General features: G+C 40.3%; 1 protein-coding gene and 1 non-coding gene across 7 annotated transcripts in view; one reads left to right on the top strand and one right to left on the bottom strand.

Moving 5' to 3' along the window:
* The window catches only part of Herc3 (HECT and RLD domain containing E3 ubiquitin protein ligase 3), a 202,457-nt gene that overhangs the window by 27,660 nt on the left and 147,969 nt on the right, over nucleotides 1-26,828 (top strand). The gene's annotated exons all lie outside the window — the stretch shown is intronic.
* Nucleotides 8,157-8,264, bottom strand: LOC111814126. Its single transcript, XR_002819196.1, has one exon. It is a non-coding gene; the product is annotated as a U6 spliceosomal RNA (small nuclear RNA).

Genomic DNA, 26,828 nt, shown 5'->3' with positions numbered 1-26,828 from the left:
CTATTTCCTTTCAATTTTAGTGCTTTTTGCTGCATGTGGTGGTACAGACCTATAATCCCACCATGGGAGGCTGAGGCAGAAGGATTGCTATAAATTTGAGAGCAGCCTGGGCAACATAGTGAATTCATGGCCAGCATGAAGTACCCAGTGAGACCCTGTTTTAAGAAGAAAAAAAAAAGAAAAGAAAAGAAAAACCAGAAACTAATTTTCTTCTATGACACTGTTGCTCTTTTCTTTCATTTACTGCTTACTATAATAAGTACTTAGGCTCTATGGTTTCCCTGCCTAAATGTCAGTGTCTTATGTTGGCCACTGGAAATGGGGCTGTAATAGCGATCTTGAGCAAAATGATAAAGTGTGGGAGGTGTGGTTTGCAGGCTTTCATTTCTTTGTTCTCTGTCTTCAGGTTCCCCACCAGAGACAGCCTACCAGGCCTGCTCAGCTGAGAACACTACCATTGTGCTGTGGTAGCCAGGGCTTTCCTATCCTTGGGTTCAAATTGCAGGATTTCAAGGAGGATTTTGTAGAATCATCTAAGACCTGTAGTTTTTTTGGCAGGAGAGGTGGTATGGGAGATTAAATCTGGGGCCCTGTGTGTGCTAGGCAAACATATCCCCAGCCCTTTCTATTTTACTTTGAGACAGGATCTTGCTAAATTGCACAGGCTGGCCTCCAAGTCTCAGTTCTCTTGCCTCAGCCTCCTGAATAGCTGGGATTAGAGCTAATGTGCTTGGCAGTCCTGTACTCTTGTGTATATACTACACCTAATACTACAGATTTCCAACTGACACTGTTGCTTAAAAATAGAAATTCATCTGTAAGTACCACTGGTTCATAAATTAATAAACCCTATTTATTATGTGTTTCACTAGTTAGTATAATTCAAGAGTATGCAAGTTCCATAAAGGTGGCAGGAAGCATTTTGACTTTTATGAATGGTCTTATTGGAAAAGATTAAAAACCCAAAGGTTGTCTTTTCCTTCACCTTGTTAGAAAGTGTGTCTCACAGTAAGCTCCTTAATGTGCTGTTTCCAAAGTTGAGAGCTAGTGTTAAATCACTGCAGAAGGTTTGTCAAATCAGACACCAGCAACCTGTTCTTTTCTGAGGGAATGTCTACATTCAGACAGGATTTAGAGACATGTCAGGCCCATTTTACTCTAGTGATTCTCGAAGGACCTGCACTCATCCTGGTTAGCTTTTGAAGAGAATATCTTGGGAACTGGGGAGCTCTTTCCAGCTCTCCTGGGATTAGCAAGTTTAGGGTGAATTCTGCAGTCAGGTAACCTACTTGTGGCATTGCTTTCTCCGACCCCAAGTTGGAATTATAATACTGTGATTTCACCAGTGGAGGTAATTTGTGAATACCTAGTGCTTTGCAGAGCAGTACTTATTTAGCATCATGAAGCCTTTACACACCACACCACACCACACCCCACCCCACCCCATCCCATCCCATCCTAGGGACACACTGTCTGTCTGTCTCTTTCTCTCTCTCTTTCTGATTTAGCCAGGGTATCCAGCCCTGTGCTTATGATATAATTTTGGAATAAGTTGGATTCTAGTATGAATTACAAGATTGGAGAAATTTCTGTTCTTGGTTATGCTTGTTTGTTAATTATAAACTCCAGAGCAATTGTGGAATAGTGCCTCTTTGAATGGAAAGATTATGTGGGTGTGTGTTCCCCCCTTTTCACTTTTTCATTTGTAGGTATGTTCTAAATCTGGGAACCGTTTGGGTTTTTGTTTTTAATGAGTAAAAGAGAATGAGCTTGTTTTCTTTATGTGATTTGTGGAGAACCTTAAACTGGATAGCTACTTTGAAAGGAAAGTCAGTGGCAGGTGACCCTGTGCTACTCTGCCTTGCAGGAAAAGCCCCCAAAGTAACCTCTGCCATCGGGAAGAAGCTTGTCTTTGAGAGGGCATTTCTAGGGGTAATGGGCAGGGCTGTGTTTTCAACTTGATTTTGCCCAGATCATTGCCTTTGAAATAAGAAGAATTTTATTTTATTTTATTTTATTTTTTTTGTGGTACCGGGGATTGAACTCAGAACCTTGTGCTTGCCAGGCAAGCGCTTATTCTACTGAGCTATGTCCCCAGCCCTTGAAATATGAAGAATTTTAATAAGGGAATGTGTGGTTATTTCCCACAAGGCTTCTAGTTAATTGTGTGGCACCCTGCATCTACAGAGCTTACAGTTTTGAATACAAGTGAACAACTTGAGATTTTTTCCAGGCTTATACTGTCTGGGAAAGGAATGATGTCTACCAGCCCACACCCCTTCTACAGAGAGACCTCCAGCAGAGGAGTACGATTAATTACCATAAGGGAACTGGGGAGCTCTTTCCAGCTCTCCTGGGATTAGCAAGTTTAGGGTGAATTCTGCAGTCAGGTAACCTACTTGTGGCATTGCTTTCTCCGACCCCAAGTTGGAATTATAATACTGTGATTTCACCAGTGGAGGTAATTTGTGAGAGACATTTCTTTGCCTTACAGTTTTATTTCCTTTTACAATTCAGATTACTCTATGAGTCACTCAATCTGCCCTTTGGGTAGAAAGTTGGAAGAAGGTAGGGTGAGGAGAAGCACCAGAGTAAAGTCCTCTCCTTAAAGGATGAGTTTTGACTCTGCCTGACCAGTTGAAAGATTGATTACTCTTTGTCTCCACCTGGTGTAGCTACAAGGCCACATGGGTTTCTTTTTTGAACACAGTCTGCAGATGTGACCTAGCGGAGACGTGAGGCCACACAATGATTTTAAGGGTCGTGCAGACCCTTATGTTCCTTTTGGAGCGTATCTGACAGTTTCTTATTACTGTTGCTGATCCTGAGGCAATTGTGTTTTTCTCATTCAATTCTCCAGTTCTCACACTAGTAATAGCTTTTGTACCTAGCCTCGCATGTGTCTCCTCGTATGGTGAGGCAGGGGCATGTCAAAGACTGGTCAAATACAGAAACTCTGGTTTTATAGACAGCTCTGCTGTATTTTCACTGTGCGTTTGGGATTTTTGAGTTCTAGCTCATGTGTGTCCATTTGTGCTTGGGCCAAGGGTAAAGACCTGGAATTTCCAGAAACATTTTTCCTATGCATATTAAAAGTCCTGTCCAAATTCAGTGTCCAACTTAAAGTATTAGATGATAACTGTTTTGCATATTCCTCTCCTCTGTGGCTTTTTTCTTTCTCTATCATTTGTACTCTTACATTTCATTACCAGTTTCATCTCACCCTCAGAGATAGTTCCAGTGATTAGAAGCATGGTAGGATTACTACCAGTTTCATGTTTTGTTCCATGAATTTACCTTGTAATTTCATAAGACAGAGAGTTACAGAGCTGGTATCAGAAAGATTTGTGTGTCCCACTCTTGCTAATAAAACAAACAAAGAAATTGATGTAAGTTTTTTTTTTTCTAAGTAATTTCTCATAAAAATTTGATTTATAATTGAGCATTAAATAAATTTTGAAATATTTTATTAAAATGAAATAGAAACTGGTTGTAGAATTGAAAATTTTACCTCAGTTTACTAAGTCTCATTCCTAACTGTGTTGTAAACACCATTCTTCAGCTGAATGGACAATTCTTCTTTTCCCATACAGACTCAGATTTCTAATAGTAGGATTTTAGTGTAAGCTTATTTTTTTTTGGGTGCTGGGAATCAAACCCAGGACCTTGCACTAGTCAGGCAGGCACTTGTGCCTCTGAGCTGGATCCCTGGCCCGTGTAAAGTAATCTTCATATTATTAGGAATGGCTGAATTTATGTAAGTGACCTCTAACCTATTTTGGGCAGGCAAGAATTGTAATGGGTGCAGTTAATTTAACCTTACTTGCCTTTGCTGAATTTAAAAAAATGCTTGCACACATATTCTAAGAACCTTTATTATAGCAAACCCCAAAGGTAACAATTTATAAACAGGCTCTAACATTTCCATGTAGCTCTGTTTGATTCATATCTATGATTGATTCTTTTTACTTCCATCTGAGTTTTTCTCTTTCTTGCAGGTAATTTAATCCAATCCACTCACATTTTTTATTCCATCTAAGCATTTCCATAATGTTCATCACCATATCTAACAGCTGTCCTGCTGTTTGATAATGAGGTTTATAAAGTAGAACGTCCAAAAGCAAACCTGTGAGTACTGGTAGAAGTAATGCTTTCAACTAGCTTATCTGGTTTCTCTCGGGCATCTGAAGGACACAGTAACTCTCATTTCCATTAGCCTTGTTAAAAAGCAAACTCACTGAACAGAAAGGAAATAGAAGAAATTCTGTAATGACTTCCTGTCATTGCAGTGGATGTTTCTAAGAGTATAACTGATATAAAAAGCAGAAGGTGCTATAGGAAATGTTCAAATCTCATCCTTGGCGCTTGTTAGGGCCTCTTGGTACTCATTTGGGAATCAGGTGGTCCAGGAGGTGCAGAGCTCTTCAGATAATGGTGATAGTAATAATCAAATGGGATGTCTTGGCTTCTTTGGTAATGGGGTAGACAGCCAAGTGGCTCAGAGGTCTCACTTCGCTTAATTTTATTTTATGATGTTGTTAATTGAAAGTTACCTTTTTTCCTGTGTATGACTCAGGCTGTTTTCTTTACAGACACTTGGGTAATTTAGAAAATATAATGATTATATTCATAAATGTGAAATATTACTTATGACTTAAACATTTGGAGGGTTACTTTTTTTTTTTTTTTTGATGGTTCTGAGCATTGCACCCAGATTTTATGAATACTAGGCAAGCTCTATTACTAAGCCCCACCCCAGCCCTCAGTATTAGTTTTCTTTTTTGTGGTACCAGGGATTGAATTCAGGACCTTGCGCTTGCCAGACAAGCACTTATTCTACTGAGCTATCACCCCAGCCCTTAGTATTAGTTTTAATTAATTAACACAGTGGTTTATATCTTGATGAAACAAGAGGCTTATTTCATTTGTTAAATGTGAAAGTGGATGTTGTGGTTTGGAGTTTTTGCAAGGTGAACAATACAACACAGGACACACATTTTATAAGATTATTTTATAGTATTCACCCAAAGGGTCATATAAAAAGAGTGCAGGAAATCTGTTCACACACTGAAGATCAGAGAATCCAGCTGAGGGCCTGGATCCTAATATCCTGCATGAGTCCAGCTGAAGATTTTGTCCCATAACAATGCCTCCCACCAGTCTAACTGGAGGCCTAGAGCCCATGACAATGTCTCATGCAGGTCACTTCACAGATCTGTGCTGGAAAGGCCCCAAGGTCAGTGGTAAGCTAAAAAGTCTATGCCAGCAGGATGAAGGCTCTGTGCTAGCAGTCTGAGGGATCTGAACTGGAGCCAGAAAACAATGCTCAAGGTAAGAACCAGAGCTCCCCCCGGAAAGTAACACACAAATTCTCAGCAACAGTGAAGTTGTGAGCTCATCTGATGAGGAAAGCCAAGTTCCCATCAGGAAGGCCAACATGACAAGGTTGATGCTCAATTGATGCTCAAGGTGAGGACCAGAGCTCCCCCAAAGGGAACCGTAGCCATTCTCAGCCACAGTGAGGTCCCATACTTCTCCTGACAGGAACAGCCAACTTCATCAGGAAAGCCAGCATGACAAGGAGGACCAGCACTTTCCAACAGCTTCTTCAGATAGCTTCCCTGCCAGCCTCTTAACAGCTTTTTTAGTTCTACTTCTTATGCTGCTAGCAACAATCCTCGGTACTGTTAGTTCAGCTGGCTGTAACGAGTTCATCGTCAGGTGGCAGTTCACCACAGTGGTTAATGATACATAAGCTTTCTTCATCTCTTACGAGTTTAGCTTTTTTAAGCTGATTAATCCTATGGTTGCTCTATAAAGTAGATTAGTATTGTTTGGGATATATATAAAAGAGGAAAGAAAAGGGAGTTGAATTTGAGTCCTGTTTGGGTATTGACAGCTTGGTTTTAATTCTAAGGTGGTTGTAATAATTATGATTTTGTCCATGGGTATTAGGCTGATTGGGAGATCTGATAGGATTTTTGTTCTCAAGCTGTTTTTCTAGTTTACATTTTATTTCTATTCAGTCCTTACAGGAGAGAGAAAAAGGGATGCAGATGCAAATGAGCTTGGCCTCCAAGAAGCATGCTTGTACTTCTTACCTTACTAGTTAAACCCCAGCTATGATTAGGGTACTGGTTAAACACCAGCTGGAGCAGGGTACAGAATAAAACCAGCTGTGATTAGGGTACTGCATTATATGATTTATAGCTTGTGGAGGACCACCTGAGCAACTCTCCGTGAAAGAAGAGCAACTGTCTCCATTTTGATTGAGCCTGGCCTTATTTCCTCGTTTTGTTCTGTACAGAGCTGGCTAGGACTTCTGTTTATCCTTTAGTTGACCTTAAGCAATGTGTATTGGTCTAGCTGAGGTGCCAGTGATAGTCTTTGAAGGCGGTGTGCGTGTTTCCCTAGTACAAGACGGTAGAGCTAATGCTCCATGCCACCAGCTGGGATCGAGCCTCGAGATAGAGGCTATGACTTCCTGGGGCTTGAAAGACTATATCAGAGCTGAAGCACCAGACCCCCCAAAATATTAGATGCTATCTCCATGGCATAATAGTATAATGCAGATTACTTTCTCTGCATATCCTCTCTGCATATGGCAGAGGTAAATGTAGGCCACCCACCTAGCTCAGCTCACTATGGTCACCTACTTACCACAATTCTCAGTCAGTCCTCCTTAAGCCACTCCCCCACTGAATAAAAACCGTATGAGGCCCTGGGTCACTCTCTGGGTTCTGGGAAGCCATCTTTGTGGCTGGACTTAGAGCCCCTTGACTCCCCGATGATTGAAAATATAACTTAGTGTCTTTATTTTCGCCATGGGTTGCGCTATGAGGACCTGGAAGTGACTCCTACAATAGCTGACCTCAGTTCATTTAGTTTTATTTTGAGACATGAGTTTTGCAAAGATGCCCGGCTGCTCTGGAACTTCTGATTCTCCTGCCTTACCCTGTTGAGTAGCTGGGATTTTAGGCATGCACACCATACCCAGCTTTCTTAGTCAGTTTTGTGTTACTGTGACAGAGTACTTGAGACTAGGTAACTTATAAAGAGGCTTATTTGGCCAAGGCTACACTACCAGACAGCACGGTGTTTGGAGGTTGGAGCAGAGAAAGGGAGAGGGAACTGGGCATGTGCAGAAGGGTGAAGAACTAGGGTGGCCTCACTGTACACAGCCTGTCCTGGGAACCCTGGGAGAGTCATCCCACTCCCCAAGACAGATGTTAAGCCCTGAGGGTAGAGGCCCTCTGTTGTTCTTCTAGGCTTCATATCTTCACAGTTCCTCCACCACAACACAGCTACAATGGGAGCCAAATTGCCAGCACATGAATCTTTGTGAGACAGACCACATCCAAACCATAGAAACAACAGAATCGTTGCTTTTAATTATTTTATTTTGTTTTTTGTTTGTTTTTTTAATGTATTTAGTACAGGGTCTCACTACACAGCTCGGACTCATAGTTTTTCCTCCTGTTTTTAGCCTCCCAGGTGCTGGGATTACAGGCCTACCATGCCCAGTCCCAATCCCTGTCTCAGCATGCTCCCGGGGCAGGGCTGGCACAATAATTTTATTTTAGAGGCAAGATAAATGGAGGGAACCTCAGTGAATAAGAGTATGGAGTAGAAAACTGACTCTGCCTGTCAATAGCTGGGTTGATCTGGGAAAACTGCATAACCTGTCCTTGTCTCAGTTTTCTTACTTGCAAAATGTGGATGACATCATATACTTAAGGTTGTGAAGATTTAATAAGTACTATGTCAAATGTTTGGCATAGTGCCTGACCCATGATTAGCATGCAGCTAGTGCTTGCTGTTATTATTTGTAATTAGAGTAGTAATTTAGGTTAATATTTTTCATTATAATTTTTTGATCCTATTTCAGTGTGTTAATGAATTAATAAATTTATTATGCATGTGCATATATGTGTGTTACTCATTTTATAGGCTCCCTTAATGCAGCAGGATCTGATGAACATTCAGAGAAGGGAAATGTAAGATAGATCGTTAAGGGAGAGTTCACACATTTTTATTTAAAAATTTTTAAGGGTAGCCTATTTCATTTTCATTTTTTAAAGTTTTTTTCCTTACTGTTGCCAAGAAAAGTACCTTGCATATGTTGAATACTGTATTAAAAGTTACACATATTACTATGATATGGTTAAATTGCCTCCTTTTTTGCGTGTCATCCTTGCGCAGGGGCCATGCTAATCTTCTCTGTATCGTTCCAATTTTAGTATATGTGCTGCCGAAGCGAGCACTGCCTCCTTTTTTATTAAGGCAAGGTATTGCTATGCAGTTCAGGCTGGCCTGGAACTCACAGTGATCCTCCTACCTCAGCCACCAAGTGGTGAGATTTCAGGTGTGCGCCACCTCACCTGGCTACCTCCTTCATTCTTATATGAGATTACAAAGATAGGGGGTTTTTAGGCTACTATGGACATTATGGCCCACAAAGGACTACTTAGTGGTACTCTTAAAAGTTCTCAAGTGTTTTGCCAATGATTAGACAAGCATTACAGTATGTAGGTTCAGAAAGTGAAGCGCAAACCCCAATTCTGAGTCCTGCCGATTTCTCTCAGTAGTTACTGTAGGATGCCAGTTAGCTTTGACTGTGGTGAATCTTAGGATGATGATACGAACAACCTAAAAGAATGTTTTTCTTACTGGATGGGGTGTGAACTTGATTCTTATGTTTTTAATGAGCATGTGTCAGGATCTTTACAGCTTCAGGTAACAATACCAGGCTGGCAGTGTCATGAACAATGAGTAAATTTTATTAATTTACCTAGGAAGAGTATTTCCAGAATTGGTTAAATTGGTGGCATAGTGGTAGTCTCAAGCATTTAGGTGTTTCCCATCTTTCTGATATGGGACTAGAATTTTACAAAGAAAGGGACATATTCTTCCTACTAATTTGGTAGCTTGCCTGTGTGGTTGCAAGATTTTTCTGGGGCCCCATTTGAAGCTTGTATGATTCCTCAAAGTGCCTTACCAGAAAGAGTCAGCCTTGCTGCTCTGCTGAGTTTTGGGGTTCTAGAATTGGCCTGTTAGATTGAAAATTTTACCCCTTGATTTATTCTTTTATACTATTACCCTATCAAATGTGAACATTTTCAGTGACTTTCAGACTCTCAACAAGGAATATGCTTTACCTTATTATGATGTAGGAGTCAGAGCACTTTATCTGGGGTCTAATCACAGTAGCATCTTAGCCTGTTGACTCTTAGGGGAGTTGTTTTTTTTTTTCCTTTCTTTTTTTTAGGGGATGTTTATTTATTTTTTCTTTTCTTCTTTGTATTTTAGGGGAGGGTCTACAGGGTGTTCAGGGTCTCAGGACTGGATCGGACTCTTAGTGATCCACTTGTTTACAGCCTCCCAAGAGCCACCACGCCCAGTCTCAATTGCTGTTTCAGTGCGCCCCAGCTGGCAGGCAGGCCCAGGGATTGAACCCCCAGCCCCTGTGCCTGCTGCTTGCAGGCGCTTTAATCCACTGAACTATTTGGCCGGCCCTATTTTTTGTTTTTAGTGCCGAGGACCCAACTCAGGGCTTCCAGCTTGCTAGGCAAGCATTCTACTGCTGAGCCAAACCCTAGCCCCTAGGGGCTGTTGACTCTTTAGGAATTGCTTATATTGCTGAGCAGAGAGTGATAAGGCTGCATCCTCTCTTCTTCCTTGCAGACTCATACTAATGATAGCTTGCAGACAATCCTTAACAATTAAAAAAGTCTCATTTAAAAAAAAATAGTTTCCAGTAAATCAGTTTACTTTTGCACATGAAAAGGATTTTTCCTTTATGGATTTCCTTTATGGACATGCCAAGTGCTGCATGTCCTATGAGGATCATTATGAGACTGACTGTGCTTACTGAGGCAGCAGGTTCTATATTCTGTCTATACTCAAAAGCTGTTTGCACTCAAGCTCAAAGCAGGGAGCTCAGAAGGTGGAGGCCATTACGCCCTTTGTTTGCGAGTCTCATTTTCTCTCAAGGAGCCAGAGGCCTCAGGGTGGCAGTGAACACTGGCTTTGCTCCAGGCCCTGCTGTGAAGAAGTTGGAGAAAAAGGAAAGATAGGAAATAGGAAGCTAGCAGTCCTGCTGAGCTCACCAAGGCTAACGGGCTAAATTCTGTTTTTTTCTCTGTGAAGGAAATAAGGCAGAATTAATGAGGTAGCGTTACAGAGATAAGTCAGATCAGGTTAGCTGTGAATGAGAAAGTTCAAGTTTTGCAGCATCATTATGCAGGCTGGCCCATCCTTTACCTATTGTTTTGTCCTACCTGATGTATAACTTTTTTTTTTTAGCTTATGTATTTGGTACTGGGTCTACAGGGTCTTACTACTCAACTCAGACTCGTGGTGATCCTCCTGTTTTAGCCTCCCCAGTGCTGGGATTACAGGCATGCACTACCATGCCTGGACTCAGTCACTGGCTCAGTGCACCCTAGGGGCAGGGCCGGTGCAGTATGCAGGATTGGGGATTGAATCCTGGTCCCTGAACTTGCCAAAGCAGGTGCTTAGTCTGCTGAGCTATCTTGCCGACCCTTCAACGTATAACTTTTGAAGCACAAAAGCATTGTTAAACATCTTCAATGATTGAATTATAGGACTATTTAGTGACTAAGCACATGTAGTCATTTTGGTTATTACACATTCTCTTTTTGGTCACTGAGGTTCTAATTCACATTCGCTGAATATCTGTATCTTAAGTGTCTGGTACCCTGTAGTATAGACCGGCTCTCAATTTTGGTCCAAATTTTGCAAATAGCTGTTTTTTATTTCTGAGTTGATATTATATGACCATGAGTGGGGAGGAATTAGCCACTGTCCAGAGAGTAATTAAAGTCACCCCCTACAACCACCGTACGGTTCATCCAAAGTTGTCCCAGGCCACTGGCCCTACAGAATTTTTCCCCCCCTATTTTATGAGGTAAAGAAAAAAAAATTACTTATTTCATCTCTTTACGTCATGCCTTGCTTAAGTCACTTTTAAAATTATTATGGTGTTTGGATTTAGATATTTTAGGTCAGAAAACAACTCATACTATTTCCAGAGTTGTCTACAGTTTAAAGAAATTGTCGGCTTTGGCAGGTAATGTCCATTCCCATCTGTCTTAGCTGCAGATGTCTGTGGACCTATTTCTTATGGAACCTTGTGTCAAATGAAGAACTTTGTGACAGGAGAGACTGGAGGGAGCCAGAGAGTTCAAAATGATGACACTTTTTTGTTTTCCATTTATCTGTTCCTTGTTCCTTTTTCTAGGCTGCTCATTATGGAGGGTGGAGGTACAAATCAAGAAGAGACTTTGCTGCAGTTTCCTTTCTGTTTTTTCTTGGTGCTGGGATTGAACTCAGGGCCTCCATACTGAGCTACATTCCTAGACCATTTTTCATTCTTTATTTTGAGATAGCATCTTGCTAAAGTTTCTAAGTTGCTCAGGCTGGGCTTAAAGGTGTACTCCTCCTGCCTAAGTCTCCCAGGCATGCACTACTACAATCACCTGGCTGCGTATTTATATAATGTACTAAGTTACCATGATTTCCTTAGTCAGGTTGTACAGAGTTGATTTCTGGTCAGGATTGCCTGGCTACACAGATGAGTCAGTTGTACTGGGAATTTCAGTGGGAAAGGATGGCTTACTTAATGAATGGTTTTGATATAATTTGCTATTTGCCTGGCCTATAGATCCTACTCATTCCATACTCTTAAAATAAATGGCAAATGTATGAAATTCGTAAGTGTAAAGTGAAAATAATAGAAATAAAATTAGAGAAGTATACTTAGAACCTTGTGGGATCTAATGTGAGATGGGTGGTCCAGAAGCTATAAAGGAAATGGGTGATAGATTTGCATGAACAGTAAAATATTAGGGCTGGCCAAATAGCTCAGTGGATTGAAGTGCCTGTAAGCATGTGCAGGGGCTGGGAATTTGATCCCCAGGTCTGCCATGCCTGCCCTGCCTGCCCTGCCCTCTGGATGCACTGAGACAGCAATTGAGACTGGGCATGGTGGTGCGTGCCTATGATCCCAGCACTTGGGAGGCTGTAAACAGGCAGATCACTATGTGTCCGCTCTAGTAGTGAGACCCTGAACACCATGTAGACCCTTCCCTAAAATACAAAAAAAAAAAAATAAAAAATAAAAAATAAAACATTACCTATGACATAAGGACCCATTTACAAAGCTAAAAGATAAATGGTAGGCTGGGAAAAGTAATTGCTGCACACTGCCAGAGAAAGTTTTCATATTTCTAATACACTACAGCATTTTTAAGTTGATGGGAAGATACACAATACTAGTAATAAAATGGACATTTTACAGAAGAGTGCAAGTTAATGACTTCCTGCAAGTAAGTTCAGAGAAGTAAATTTAAGCAAGATACTACTTTATCATTATCTACTTGATTGGCAAAATATTTAGCAGCGTAATACCTTTGCTCACTGATGTGTGAAAATGGGTGCTGTCCTTGCTGCTTGAAGAAGCGTGAGCTGCTCTAATCATTTTGTCAGCCAGGGGTGCGAACTTGAAATGTTTGTAGCTTTTGAATGAGTGGTTCTATTTTTAGGAAGCTTTTGTGCATATGAAAATGTTCAGGAAAGCTTTTTAAGTGCTTATTACTGCAATGTTACTAATGGAAAAATATGGCAACAGCTTACACATCCACTGGAGAACAAAGGAAAATTACAAATAAAGTTTAAAGTTGTTTAGGCACAATCTCCAGTAGGATGTGTATGTAATTGACACCTTGAACTCATTATCCAAATCTAAACTAATTTTTCTCCCTTAAACCTATTCCCAAAAACTTTGGGGTCATCCCTAGTTTCCCTTCTCTCACATTGAACATCTAATTCATTAAAAAAAAAATTATGTGAGATCTGTCTTGAGAATATTTATCCAGAGTTAGGTATCTCTTCCTACTTTCCCTCCTGCCTTGCTGGTACAAGTCACCAATTTCATTTACCTGGGTGATTGCAATGCAGTAGTTTTTGACAGTTCTGACTGCTGCTGTCTTTCACACAGTAGTTATGTTGTTTTTCTCTTCTAAATTGTTCAAGGTTTCCTGACTCATCTCTTATTATTCTTTTCCTCACACTCAGCTCTTCCAGTCTTAAAGCCCCCTCTCCAGGGCCCTTGGTTCACACTTGCTGTTCTGTGTTGTCTTCTTTTGGTTTCTGCATGGCCCGTCCCTTCACTTCAGGTCTCTGCTCACATGTCATCTTATTGGGGTTGCTGTCTTCTACTTCTGTATTTCTTAACTCTTCCTTGGCTTGCCTGTCCGTCTCCCTGCCCCCCATATTTATCCTTTTAAGCTGCTTGTATCCCCAACACCTAGAACATAGAGTGTATATACAGTAAAGGTGAGTTTTTGAGTAAGTGTTCAGTATTTTGAAGTATGTCCCTTTGATTTTTTGTTCAGTGGCTGACTGATACATAGAATTAATTTCTAAACGGGCACACATGGTGCCTGATGTCAGGCATGCATTGCTTGGTGGCCTGTAATAATCCAGATGTCTTACATGTGTGAAGCTGATGAGAATGAAGGGTATCCCTTAGAAATTCGGCTTGCCTACCTATACCATGTTTGCCTGATTCAGTTTTTGATCTGAAGAAATTGTGAAACCAAATAGAACTGTACTGTTGGTAGTAGGGACCAAAATTTGAGTTGATTTTTCACAAAGTGTTACTTTACTTATCCCAACACAAAATTTAAAAAAAAAATCTTAAAACTGTAAGTGTTCCAAAATTAGAAGAAATATGTCTGTCTGTGTTTGTGTCCGTTCTCGTGACAGTCTGCTGACTTCAATGTGGACTCATCCTTCACTCTGAAACATTTATTTTTTTAGTAACAGCTTTATTGAGATATATTTGCATACCACACTATTTAGCCACACAATATGTGTAATTCAGTGGTGGTTAAAAATTATATTCAGACTTGTGTGTTGATTATCATAATCCAGTTTCGGAATATTGTCTTCTAAAATGAGTCCCTATACCAATGGCAGTCATTCACCTTTTCCCTTCAGTCTTGGGCAACTACTGATGTACTCTGTGTCTGTACCTTTTGTCTGTTCTGAATATGTCATGTAAAGGGAATGATATAATATGGGGTCTTCTGGGAAAGGCTTTTATTTATGTAATGTTGTCAAGGTTTTTTTAATGGAAGGTATTATTTATTTAGTTAGTTTATTTGTGTATATATTTATTTATTTATTTATTTTTGGAACCGGGGATTGAACTCAGGCCCTTGTGCTTGCCAGGGAAGTGCTTATTCCACTGAGCCATCTCCCTGGCTCCTATTTATTTATTTATTTGCGGTACTAGGGATTGAATTTAGGACCTTGTGCTTGCTAGGCAAGCGCTTATTCTACTGAGCCATCTCCCCAGCCCAGAAGATATTTAATATGACAAGGAATTGTCCAATTCACATATTAAATTTCTTCGTATATGGAGATTTTACAATCCAGGAGCAATAGCCAGGTGAGTGTAAGTAGGATTTCAATAAAATTTTGCTTCTTAATAGGAGGCAGACATAGGCTTAGTTACATGATTTCTCGCTTTAGATAGATCATGGAGTTTTCCTTCCCTGGCAAGCAGATTAGATCTACTTAACATTGCAGCCTTATGGAATCAACTTGCTGTCCATTGCCACTTTTATTTTTTTATTTTATTTTATTTTATTTTTATTTTTATTTTTTTTAATTTATTTTTTTTCATAATTTTATTGATAAGCAGATAGCAATGAGACAGTTTCAAATCAGATCGCTAGGACAGTTTCAATAACTAACACACTGCATACATTCTTCTTAGTGGTTAATTGCTGTACCATGTGCCGCTTTTAAATAGGTGATCTGTCCATGTGCCACTTTTAAATATAGGTAAACTTTCGGTGATCTTCCCACGTAGGCTTCCCACATAGTTCTCCAAAGAACTGTCCCCTTGTCCCAAGTTCATATTCAGAGATTTATATTCCAGATTTATTTGAAATGGGTAGAGGGCACTGAGCTAACATGAGGCCTGTTTCTTAACTCAAGTTTATCCTCAGCACATTGATTGCATCACTAACAAGTATATTGCTGATAGAAACCGACTGTAAAGTAACTCAGGGAGGGCTTGCTGGTTAGCTCAGTTGTTTAAGCGCCTGCTTGGGCAAACCAAGTCAGGTGCAGGTGCAGGGGACCGCAATTTGATCCCCAGCTCCATGGGCCATACCAGACCCACCCTTAAGACAGCCTGAGCCAGCCAAAAAAAACCTTCTCTGTGGAGGACCACCTGAGCAGCTCTCCTTGAAAGAAGAGCAACTGTCTCCATTTTGACTGAGCCTGACCCTATTTCCTCATATTGTTCTGTACAGAGCTGGCTAGGACTTCTGTTTATCCTTCATTTGGCCTTAAGCAGTGTGTATTGGTCTAGCTGAGATGCCGGTGATAGTCTTTGAAGGTGGCGTGTGTGTTTTCCTAGTACAAGACGGTAGAGCTAATGTTCCACACTGCCAGCTGGGATCGAGCCTCATGACAGAGGCAATAACTTCCTGGGGCTTGAAAGACTACATCAGAGCTGAAGCACCAGAACCCTCAAAACATTGGATGCTATCTCTATGGCATATTATAATGCAGATTACTTTCTCTGCATAACTTCTCTGCATATGGCAGAGGTAAATGTAGGCCACCCACCTAGCTCAGCTCACTATGGTCACCTACTTACCATAATTCTCAGTCAGTCCTTAAGCCACTCCCCCACTGAATAAAAACCGTATAAGGCCCTGGGTCGCTCTCCTGGTGCCGGGAAACCATCTTTGTGGCTGAACTTAGAGCCCCTTGACTCCCCGATGATTGAAAATATAATTTAGTTTTGTTATTTTCGCCATGGGTTGTATTGTAAGTGGTAGATTGGAATCAACTTGATGGGATTCCAATAATGTAACTTTGGGATTATAAATATTGGCTTCATGGACTGAAACAAGGACCTGGAAGTGATTCCTGCACTTCTCAACTTTGGGCAGGGGAGATAGCTCAGTAGAATAAACATCTGTCTGGCAAGTGTAGTGGCCTGAGTTCAATCCCTAGTACCGCAAAAAAAAAAAAAGTCATTCAGAAATGCTCGCCCCGGGGTGCTCTGAGAAGGCAGTTGAGGCTGGTGCGCAACTGTAATCCTAGCACTTGGGAGGGTGAAAACAGGAGAATCGCTATGAATTTGATCTGTGTAGTGAGACCCTATAGACGCTGTAGACCCTGACCTAAATTTAAAAAAAAAAAAAAAAAAAAAGAAAGAAATGCTCCCTGTACATTAAGAACTTCCCATCTTTTCACCTTGTATTTTTTATTGCTGTTGTTTACACCTAAGTTTACACTGGAAAAATCTGAGTTAATACACAGGAAAACACACAAGAAAGCTTTTGAGTACAGTATAGTGGTGAGGTGTCTTTTTCGACTGTAAAAAAATTCCATATTATAAAAAGTGACATATTTTTTATTAGTGTATGTTTGCAGCCCATAATGATGACATTGCTTGTATAGAGTTGATACAGGTATGGAACATGTCTTCATTCTTTTTTTATCCCTATCCCCTTCCCCTTCTCACTCCCTCTGTCTCTTGACCCCCTTCCCATCTTAGAAAGATCTGTGTCTGTACCTCCTATTACCTTCTGTTTTGCTATTTATTTGTATTTTGGGTTTCTTGTATAAGAGAAATCATGTTTATTGCTTAGAATTTAAATATTCATAAGCCTAAAAAGCAAATAAAAATACTGCGTAATTCTGTCACTTGAGGAAAAAGATGGTATAATTTTGATTATGTTCTTCCAGTATTTTTTTAACATCTGTATAAATTTTAAGTGAGTTTATATCATAAATGCCACTTTTCCATTTAATAGTCCTTGAATGTTTACACGAAGACCATGTTCATGCACATGCAGACGTATATCAACTTTTCTTTGGTTTTGGTTCTGGAGATCACCCCAAGGCCTATGCATAGTAGGCACATGTTCGCCGTTTAGCTTCATCCACAGCCCCATCTTAGCCTCCTTAGTGACTGCATATTTGGTACAGATTTCAGTGATGTATTTCTCTTTTTCACCTGTTAATAGGAATGCACTGTACATTATTTCTTTAGAACACATTTGTAGAAATGTTGGATCAAAGGATGTAGAAGTTTCTAGCCTCATAGTATATTATCAAAATACTTGCCTTAAAGTTTGTACTGATGGGGAATATACTAATATTTGATACTTGTTTATTTATTGTATTGGAGGAATGGAGTAGTTTTATATTACAACTTCACTGTTCACTTTTTCCAACAAACTAATAAACTTTATATATTTTGATTTAACCAAACTTAATTTACCACAGTTTAAGTGCTAAGCCAAAAATAGAGATTTTTTTTTTTTTATGTAATAACCTCCTTGAAAAAAATTGGAGTGGTGAGTATTGCAATGATTGTGCAATGAAAATGTCAGATTTTTTTGTATATATTTTGTGACTTAGTATAGAAGGCTTTTTATTCTTTTCTGTTGGCCAATGGATTATTTGTTCCCTTCCAAGGAGACCAAACTTTTTTTTTTGAGACAGAGTTTCATTATGCAGTTCAGGTTGGCCTGCTCACTTTTGTAGCTCACAGGCTGATCTTGAACTCGCAGTGATCCTCCTGTGTCAGCCTCCTGAGTGCTAGGATTACAGGTGTGCACTGCCATGGCTGGTTCTGGGGCCGACACAGCATACACCTGGGGTCTGGGGCAGCATGGCATGTGGGGCTGGGGATTGAATTCAGGACTTTATGCTTGCCAAGTAGGTGCTTATCCCTCTGAGCTATCTCCCCAGCCCCTAAAATATTTAAACTCTAGGGCCCGCCAGATAGCTCAGCAGACTAAAGTGCCTGCTTCAGTAGAGTGCAGCAGCTGGAGGTTTGATCACCCAGCATGCCTTGCTTTGCAGGCCCCGCCCTGGGGGCATGCTGAGCTAGTGATTGAGACTGGGTGTGGTGGTGCATGCCTGTAATCCCAGTGCTTGGGAGGCTAAAAATAGGAGAATCACTAAGAGTCCGATCTACGTTGTGAAACCCTGTAGACCCTGTAGAACTGGTCCTAAAAACATAAAACAAAACAAAACAAAACAAAAAACAAACTTTTGAACTCTAAGGGAACAGCGCCATGGCTAAGTACCATATGTGGTAAAAATTGGAAGGGGTAGATTTTCAGGGTGGGTAAGAATAAGTGTTCTCTTTATTTTACAAATGGACCTGACTAATGCAGGTTCTGATTAATGCAGTTTTTGCTTTCTGCCCTTAGCACTATAAGTTTGTTGTGGTGAAGGGCAACAAAGGAGCTTTAATTGGCGTGAGCATTCTGGGAAACATGGAGTGGTTGAAGATCTGTCTTTGAGGGCGTGACAGAAACTTTGGGATTTATAGAGAAGTGGAACAAAGACAAGGGTTGGAAATTTGCATCAGGGGCAGGATAGGCATTCCTGGTTTGTTCTCTGTCTGACTGATGAAGTATTAGGCCAGGTTTGGTGAGGTCCTGGGAGTGCCATCATCAGTTGAAGGGACATTTCAGTTCCCATCATGAGCTGACAGCTCCCTGGAGCAAACTCTGTTCCTCTTGTGGGTTGTTGTTCCTGCCGGTGGGTGAACTTCATCATGGGGTGGTCTTGGGGGCTCTGCATTTCCAGGATTCGGAGGTGGCTACAGGTTTAGGACAGTGACTCAAGAATTCTAGGCATCAGGGGCTGGGAAGATAGCTCAGAATAAAAGCGCAAGGGCCTGAGTTCAATCCCTGGTTCCACACTCACATACACACACAAAGAAATCTAGGCATCACCCCCAGAGGGTCTGGAATTGGATGTTGTAAGAACTGGCAATTGAATGTCTTATAAAACCTGAAAATTGTTTTAGCTACTTTTATCTGGGTGTCTTCAGTCTCAAAGGGGAGATTAGATAGCTTACATAAAGTTAGGGCTAGTAAATCTTATAGTTCTTAAATAATTAACATGCCATGTGTCCAGCTGAGCAGGGGTCTGATGCACAGATTTAAAGTGTAAAGGAGATATAAAATGAAGGCAGAAATGCCAAACTTTATCCTTTTAGATACCCATTGGGCATTTGCAGGTCTAGCATCTAGGTCCTTGTTACAACTTGCCCTTGAGATTTTATATGTCTTTTTTAAAAAAAACTGAGAAAAAAGGTATATTTAGAATTAGCCAACTGGACTCAGTTTAGATGATCCCAATTTTATTGGCAACATCCAATGCATCATAATCGGGAGCCAGTTGAACATAGGCCTTCTTCTCTCCATCAGGCCTGATTAGGGTATTGACCTTGGCAACATTGATGTCCTAGAGCTTCTTCACAGTTTGTTTGATTTGGTCCTTGTTGGCTTTGACATCTACAATGAACATGATGTGATGTTGTCCTTGATCTTTTTCATGGCTCACTCTGTGGTCAAGGAGAACTTGATGATGGCATAGTGGTCAAGCTTGTTTCTCCTGGGGGTGCTCTTCTGAGGGTATTTGGGCTGCCTCCGGAGCCACAGTGTCTTGGGACAGTGGAAGGAGGGCGACGTTCGTATCTTCATTTTGTGACTGTGGATGCCTTTCAGCACGGCTTTCTTGGCCTTCAAAGCTTTTGCTTTGGCTTCAGATTTGGGAGCAGCAGGGGCTTCCTCCTTCACCTTTGGCACCATCTTGGTAAAAAGGATTGAAGTACCAGTAAATTGGCAATAAAGTTAGGATTTTTCCCCCTTCTTACCTTTCTGCCATGTGGCCTACAAGCAAATGCAACTGCAGAAGTAGGTAAAGTAGATAACTAAAAGGATCCTCAGGAAATCTGAAGGTATTGAAGAGATCACAGAAAGGGAAGAACTTGGAAAGGCATTTCTCTGTAATTATCTGGAAACTGCTACACTCACCTTAGGATGGTATCTATATAGATCTTGCTTTGTGCAGCATAAAATGACTTTGAGAGTTGAACATTATAAAAGGTTAACTACTACCCAGCCTAGTCATGATGTGGCACACATAGCACACACATCTGAATAGCATTCAAAGGCTGTGAGCACTAGAGCTAAATTGTTAACATATCCAGAATATTTAAATAGGAATCAATTTGTACAATAGAATATTCAAATGTTCATGGTACAATTCAGTAATTACTCAGCACATAAAAAGTCAATTGCACAGGAAGAGACAGTCAATGGATGTCAGTGTGGGCTGACAGATATTAGAAATATCTTTACAAAGACTTTAAAACATCTATTATAAAAATGTCCTAATAAGCTGGCTCATACCTGGAGAAACAAATAACATGAAGTTCTCAGCAAAGAAATAGATCATGTAAAGAAGAAGTAAATAAAATAAAGTGAGGAACTCACTGAAGTGCCTCATTAGGAAAGTGGATGTGACAGAGAAAACTCAATGAATTTGAAGATACATCAGTAAAGGTTACATAATCTGAATAAAAAAGATTTAAAAAAAAGTCTCAGTAATCAGGACAACAAGTAAAGTTTCAGCAGAAGATAGAGAGCATGGTGATAAAATTAAAGACTTAAAAGTTTCTGAATTGACAGAGTATATAAACCTACAAATTCTAGAATCCCAGGTAGCCCGTGCAAGACACCTGTTCCTCCCCAAACTCATACCTAGACACATCATAATCAATCTTGAGAAAATTAGTGATGCACTGCTTAGTGATGAGGATGTACTCTGAGATGTGTCTTCAGGTAGTTTTGTTATTGTGTCAATGTCAAAGCATGCACAAAAGGAAACTAAGATAGCTGTGGTGTCACTGGGTGATACTTTGGGGGACCACCATCATATAGAATATGCTATCCATTGTAGGTGAAAATATTGCTATGTGGTACACAGCTGTACTTGAAGGCAGCCAGAGAACACTCATACCTTATACACAGGGACATGGATTCAAATAAATGGATTCCAGACCAGAAATTAGGGAGAAGCTACAAGGAAGTGGCACAGTTTATTGTACTAGCATTAATTAAAGGAAGTTGTTTAGACAGGAGGGTAGTGATATTAGAGGGAATGTGTATTGGAACATCATAAATAGTATGAGTAGATATCTGGGTAAATATAATAGACTCTTTTCTTGATTATTGAAAATAGTTTATGGTTGGAAGAAAAAACTTGACTTTGTGGACCCAATATGTAGGACAACTATAGCTTAATATGTAGCTCTATTGTAATTTAAAGGGAAAAGGTGAAATGACTTACATGTTGGTAAGGCTTCTGCATTGTACTCAAATTTGTAAAATATTGATCCTAAGTAGACCCTGAAAACATAAACATTGGTATTGTTAATTCCTAGCGACATCAAGTAAGCTTAAGAAATACAGTAAAAATTTACCATGGGATACTAAAAATATTTTAATTTGTGGGCAATACAGCCTTTCCAGAAAATGGTTTCAACATGGCTGACGAGAGGAGGCGTTGCATTGAGAAGCTCAGGAAAGATGTGCTGAAATGGAAGTTATTTGGAAGGTGGAAGAGGGGTCTTCACACTGAAGTAGAAAGTTAATAAGGAAAGCTGATAAAAAGATAAGTCAATAAGAAAAGGGAAGCAGTGATGCTGTAGCAGGTCAGCAGGCCCACTCTGCACTTTGGAGATCAGACATTTTTGGACAGTGAAGCAAAGGGGTTGAGTGGTGATGTGCTACAGAGACCAGATTTCCAGGACAGAGTTTGTGTTCACTGCCCTCACGCTAATGGCCCTGCTTTCCGCATTCCACGGGGAGCGCAGCATCCCTGTGTTCTCTGCGCCAGCACATACCGTGAGCTACCCTCTCTGCAGGCCAGAGAGGTGAAGGCATCCTAGTTGTGTTGGTGCAGCAAGAGGCCATCCATCCATCCAGCCAGTTCCCTTGTGTGCATGCACATGTACATAGTACCTGGTACCCACCTAAACAGACACTTACCCAGAGTGCCTGTGGAGTGGTGGGAAAGTGAAACAGACTGGTGGACACTTGCTCTGTGGCCCATGGGCCAGCTGCATTGTAGGCATTGTGTCTGAACGGCCTAGCAGGAGTCCTGCACATCCACTGCCCTGACCACAGACCGAGTTGGCTTTGTTCCTGCTGTGCACTGTAGCCACCATCTCAGTCACCACAGCATAAGTCCATCTGTGGAGAATGTGGGTCTGGGGAGGGTGTCTCCTACAACCAGATTGCAGAGGGGGATCGTGCAACCTCAGGGACTCTTTGGCATAACAGTTAAAGGTATTTAAAGAAAAAAGTAATTGAAAAAATAGAGCTTTTGTAAATAGGAAGAGGAAAGGGTTTCTTTTTTCTTTTTGTATTTTAGGAACGGTCTACACAGGGTGTTCAGAGTCTCACTACTAGATCAGACTTATAGGGATCTGCCTGTTTACAGCCTTCCAAGAGCTGGGATTACAGATAGGTGCCACCATGCCCAGTCTCAGTTGTGGTCTCAACATGCCCCGGGGGTAGGGCTGGCATAGCCGGCCAGGGGATTGAACCTGAGCTATTTAGCTGGCTTGGGAAAGGGTTTCTTAATGCCTGAAAACTTAGTACTCAACATTGGTCAGTAAGTTGTGTATTTTGTATACTTTGCAGCCAAACACAAATAATTTAACTACAATCCCCTAGGTATTTTTCCCCATTGGAACAGATAGTGAGGAAAGAAATTAATTGCCCATTCCCTGTAACCAGAATATTTAAAAATCCATCTAGTTCTTTCTCACTGGGAAAGACAGTGTAGCTGTGGTGGATTGTTAAGTGGTGGTCAACTTTGTAACACCCAGGTGAACTGAATCAGTGCAGTACTAGGTATGGAGGTCCCCCTTAAGGTGGTTGCCAACAACATGAAAAGGAGAACTGGAAAGGAAGAAGTGGGGGGACTGTTGGGTCTCCTGCAGGAGCTTGTTGTGCTGGTTTTCCTGATAGAAACTCACCTGTTCTCATCAGCTGAGGAGCTCAGAACCTTATGGCTGAGAATGGCTATGGTTCACATTGGGGAAGCTCTGGTCTTTACTTTGAGCATCTCTTCCTGGTTCCGGAGGGGAAAATAGTGCATTGTTCAGTGTCCCGGAGAAGCTTGTCACACTGGTTTTCCTTATAGGAACTCACCTGTTGTCATCATTGGAGGAGCCTGGAATCTCACTGTTGCTGAGAATGGCTCTGGTACTTTTTGGGGGGAGTTCTGCTCCCTACTTTGAGCATTGCTTCCTGACTCCAGTGCAGATTCATCAGCCTGCCAGCACAGATCTTTCATCCCACTGGTGCAGACTTTCTAGCTTTGGCCACTGACCTTTGGACCTTAATAGCACAGATCTGTGAAACACACTTGCATGAGATGTTGTGAACTCTAGGCCTCCAGTTGAATTGGTGGGGGGCACTGTCAGGGGCTCAGGTCTTCAGCTGGATTCATGCAAGTCAATACTCTGGGATCTAGGACCTCAGCTAGATTCTTTGGGGCTTTAGTGTGTGGAAAGATTTTTCTGCACTCTGTATTAAATAATCCTATAAATTATGTGCCCTGTATTAAGTTGTTTCCTTTGCAAACTCTATCAAAATAGCTTAGTGGATATAATGGGTTTTGGAGCCCAGCAGAACCGATATCTATCCTGGTTCCCCATTATTGCTGTTGTTACCAGGATCATCTGTCTTGTCTGTCCATTCCCTAGGCTCATATCCTCCTTCTCTATTACCACCTTCTGACAATTTCTTGGTAGAGTTACCGTTAATCTAACAAGAATTAAAGTTTTATGATGGGCTCAAAAGCCAAGTAGCAACAGCCTCTGCAGTTTAAGTCATTGAACTGCTGATTTGCTTTGACACTTGCACTGTGCTTCTGCCTTATAACTGTGACACATTCAGAGTTGGTAACATTGCTGAAGATTTGTGAAAACCTAAGTATTGCTATGAGAAGATCAGAGAGAAATATACTTTTATCCTAAGAAAATGTTTCTTTAGTATGTTTAATTATTTAAACATGTAGGTTGAAGTTCTGTTATTACCTACAAAATATAGCCTACAGTCTTGAATGAATCTGATGAGACTGCAGGTGAAGATGTCCATGTCAGCCTGCACATTTCCAGCTTGGGCAGCGATGTATTAGGGGAAAGAAATGAATGAGGCATTTATCTACAGATTGTCTTGATCTGTGGAATAGATTTTAGAAGAAAAATTATGGTTACACTGTGACAGATCTTCAGATTGAGTCATGAATACAGTTTTCTGTCACTCTAGAAAACTATATTGGATTATACTGTTTAGTAGTACTGTGATTATATTACTTAGTAGTACTGTGGTTAGAGCTGCAAGTTTTGTTGTGGTAAGTGTGCCTCAGTGTCTGTTTTGGTGGATGATATGTAGTGGGACAGGAGTTGGTTTGTCTAGACCAAACTTGGAGAAAATGACAATTATAATACAAATATACCCTTTGAGGCTACTTAACTGGGGCTGAAAATGATATCAAGAGGGACGCTTTGAACAAATTTTAGAGCAAGAAAAGAGTTGTTAGATCGGCTGACAGGTCAGTGTCCTGTTAGGACATCAAAGAAGTTTGTTAGTGTTACCTTACCAGTGGCACACGAGCCAGGCATCTAAGTTTTTTCTAAACAAAACCCTCAGTATATAGGCTTAATTGCAGTGTTGGTACTTTGCGATAAATAAGTAGGTTTTGAGTTGTAGTTTCATTACTTTAAAATGTTCATCGTCACTGCTAACATCCAGGCAGGAAAGGGTACTGGTTGTAGCAGGAAATTCAGACATCAACAGGCAGGCTCCTGTCACCAGTGAATGTGGCCAAGTCTGAGGCCTAGGGAACAGAAAATCTGCCCAGGTCTTGGAGCTGGCACAAGATGGAAGTTTGATCTGAGAAAAAGACTGCATTGTCTCAGCTCCTCTAAGTATTACCTTATTGTAAGTGGCACGTGAGCCAAGAGACCAAGTTGTTTTTCTAAATAAAAACTTCAGTATTGTAGGTTTTTTATGGTTTGAAAAATGAAAACAGGACTTTTGTGCTTGATGCGAAGTAGATATTAAGGCAGATTAGGGCAGTTATTAAGGAGAATGAAAACAGGAATTAATAGCATCTTTTCATTTCTATGGCAATTTCTCAAACTTACTCTTTTTCAGTAAAGTATTGGTACAAATCGTGTGTAGGTCATTTAGCAAATTGTGTTTAGGTCAGACCCTGCCTCACCTGTACCCATCAGTGAATCTTACTTCCAGAGGCCATCAATTTATGTTGTTAGCCTTTTCCTTTGGTATTTTCTGTTTCTAAATAACGTTTATTGTATTAGCCAGCTTTCCCATTGTTGACACACAATACCTGGCACCCACAACTTAGATGATGTTTAATTTGGCTCACGGTCTCAGAGGTTTCAGTTCATAATGGTGTGGAGTAGATATACTTAGTTCATGATAGCCAGAAAGCAGAGCAGGGGAATAGCGCTATGGGAAGGGGCAAGGGATCAGAGACAGACCTGAAAGTCATACTTCTGTGGCCCACCCAGATACTATCAGAAGTGTGTTCCACTAATGCCCTGCGTATTGCCAAGCCAATCAAGTTGCTACAATCAAACTTAACTGTTAAACTCACGCTAGTTCTTTTTTACAGTATCAGACGTACAATACTTGTAATTTTGAGACTTCCCACCAGGAAGGTGAAGATTATTTTATATTGTATAGCTACCTTTCCTTCTTCTTTACATTCATCCCTTCCCAAATAACCTTTTAAATCACCTTAATAATCATTAACTATATAAATTATTTTTATTTAGTGATTATGTCTTCATATACAAGGATTGCTCTTGTGGAATAGTTTCTCCTGAAATTTTTTCATTTTCCCCATTTTTTCCCCTAATTTCTGTATTTATTGATGGATTTGTAAAATTCATTATACTGTAAAACTCATCAGATAGTAAGAGTTACAATATTTGAGAGCCTTAAATACCTGAAAGTTGCCTCCCTCCTTTTTTCTGTCCTCTTATAATTCATTGTTGGTAGTATATGGAATTCTCAGTTGGAAGTCAATTTCCTTCAGAATTGTGAAGGCATTGTTCCCCATTTTTATTGATTTCAGTGTTGTTTCTGAGAAATCTGATGCCATTCTGATCCTTGTTCTATTGTGTGCAAACTATTTTCCAGAAACTTTTAGAATCTCTTTTGGTCCTTTGGTGTTTTGAGATGAAGTGTTTCTGAGTATTTTATCACACATCATACTGGCCAGTTAGATAGGTCCTTCAGTGTGAAACTGAATTCCTTCTTTCCTATGTTGAAAATTGTGTATTTTTCCTCCATCTCTTTCTAGAATTCTCTTTTTCAGAAATCGAACCTCTTAGAATAACACCCTAATGTTTTATTTGCTGGAAAATTTCATTTCTAATTTCCAGTCCTCCCTTTGAAGATTTTTCTGTAAATTTGTGCTGCAACATTTTTGGTTTCCAAGATGTTGTTTTCTAAATGTTTTATCCTTTTCCATATATTCTCTTCCTAATTCATGGATATTTTCTTTTTTCTAAGGACTTTGTTTTTTTAATAAGGAGTTTAAAAAATATTACTGAATACTTGTGTATTCAGAGTTCATTTCCCTTTATTTGCATTGATGTTTGTCCTTCATGTTAAAATTTTTCTCATATATATGTTGACCCTTGTCTTCCCACTCTGTGTATTTAAGAATGAGCTACTAAAATGTCAGTAAAGTTACCTGCATAGAAGCAATTCTTGTTGACCAATAGAAAGCTAGACATTTCATTGAAAGATCTACGAATGTCAGCATATAATGTGCTATATATTTATTACATGTTAATGGGGTAGAGTATAATATTTAAATATGTGTATACAATGTGAAATTATCAGATC

Source organism: Octodon degus, unplaced genomic scaffold, assembly GCF_000260255.1.
Source record: "Octodon degus isolate 3935 unplaced genomic scaffold, OctDeg1.0 scaffold00272, whole genome shotgun sequence".
Taxonomy (NCBI): Eukaryota; Metazoa; Chordata; class Mammalia; order Rodentia; family Octodontidae; genus Octodon; species Octodon degus.
This window is presented reverse-complemented; position numbering and strand designations above follow the sequence as displayed.